The following is a 1,819-nucleotide window of genomic DNA, read 5'->3' as shown; positions in this document are numbered from 1 at the left end:
GCCCTGCATCAGGTGAGGGAGGCTGCGAGCCGTTCCGCAGCCATTCATTTCGTTAGTTATAAATAGCGTCGCCGCGAGCGGCTCACACATATCACATTATCATCATCACTACTATCAGTATGTAAGTGCGACGTGTACCAGCGAGTAGGCCCCTCCCAGCCCCCCGCGTTCAATTAGTTCCTATAGAACAGTATGTGTACTCGCAGCACACAGGCAGGGGGTACAAGAGAAGCATGTATATTTATATATATCTCTCCCTCTCCCTCTCCCTCTCCCTCTCCCTCTCCCTCTCCCTCCCCCCCCCTCGTGATGCTGATATGTTGGGGAAATTAGAATACAAAAATAGTCTGAGCGGCTGTTTCGTACTTCATGTCCTCACCTCCGAAAGCGCAATCCTTATCACTTTGCACTATTTTCTATCACTAATCATTGTAAAGTACTAGTCGAGATAGTACTTTGGGCTCCATATACAAATGAAATATAACCCCTTTAGCACTCGCGATGCCTTTCCAGCTAAAACGAAGCCTTCCAGGCACTGCCGGGTCTCCCTGTAATGCCCATGCGCAGATGGACCGGCGCGCATGCGCATGACCCTGGAGCCCCGTCGCTGGCAGCGTTAGGATGCCAGCAGCCCAGCAGAGGACGAGGATTCCGCTGGACTTCGCGAGACCTCGCCGGAGGGGTAATTATTACTAAATACCAGTGGAGTTTTCGTTTGTATCACAGTGATACTAAATGAAAATTCCCGCTGGTATTTCCCTTCATTTGTAAATGGGGCCCTTTATGCTTTATTTATTTTTTATTCTGGTCAGATTATAGGCAGGGGCCAGTTTAGACCACAGTGGGAATTCAATTGTTAGAGATGGGTCTACATTTCTGCTGTGTTTAAACCCCGGCAATGGCAGTCCATCTGCCGTCTCACACCCTTCACCCGGCCGGCCATATACCCGAATCACACAAAAGTGCTCACTACCGTAAAGTACGGCAGCTGCCTTTCAGATGATGTCTTAAAAAAGTTCCAAGTATGGAGCGAAACTAGTTGACAGAAGGGTTAATAATACCCAAGGGCTGCTTCTGGAAGTCCTGATATACCTGTCCTGCCGCAGCGTATTGTCAGCCTGTAACACAGAACTGAGAGAATACCATCACCTAAAGCTTAAAGGCAAGTGACTAAGGAAGAAAAGACCAGGCGATAATTGGTGCTTTATACACCACAGCGGCCGCTGGGAATACACGCGCCGTGGTCTCTCCTAAAGTCGGCGGGAAGACAGCAGTAGAGTGCTGCTATCTTCACCCACGAGCCTGCATGGGAGGACCAGTGCGGTGTGTATATAAAGACTGGAGGACTGATTCAGCAAGGATTGCAATTGCAAAGCTGCAGGCAGGCAGCTTTGCAATTGCGCTCCTTGCAGATATGGTAATGCAGCAGGAGCATCACGCCTCCTGTGCATTACTTAAGGCCCCCATCTGCAATCTGAAAACCACAATTGAACAATTTGAAGATTTGTTGTCCGATTTTAGGATTTCCCAAACTAGCAATCTGCGCCCATACATTATAAATCTTTTTCAGTGATTTGCAGATCATTTTCAGCAAATACAGAACTGCCAATCTTGAAAGGCCCATCCTTTTACTAGTAACGGTCTGCAAATCTGCTGATCATGTCCATACACTAGCAATCTACAGCCCCAATCGATCTGTGAAATCCAACATGTTGGACAAGCTGATTTACCAATTCCAATCCCATGGTCAGCCAACGGAGATCCTGGCCTCTTCCCTCCCCTCCAACGGCGGTGACACACCTCTGTTTCGGGTAACGGA

The sequence above is a fragment of the Taudactylus pleione genome, unplaced genomic scaffold (assembly GCF_031769625.1).
Source record: "Taudactylus pleione unplaced genomic scaffold, aTauple2 ptg000471l, whole genome shotgun sequence".
NCBI lineage: Eukaryota > Metazoa > Chordata > Amphibia > Anura > Myobatrachidae > Taudactylus > Taudactylus pleione.
Note: the sequence above shows the minus strand (reverse complement) of the source record.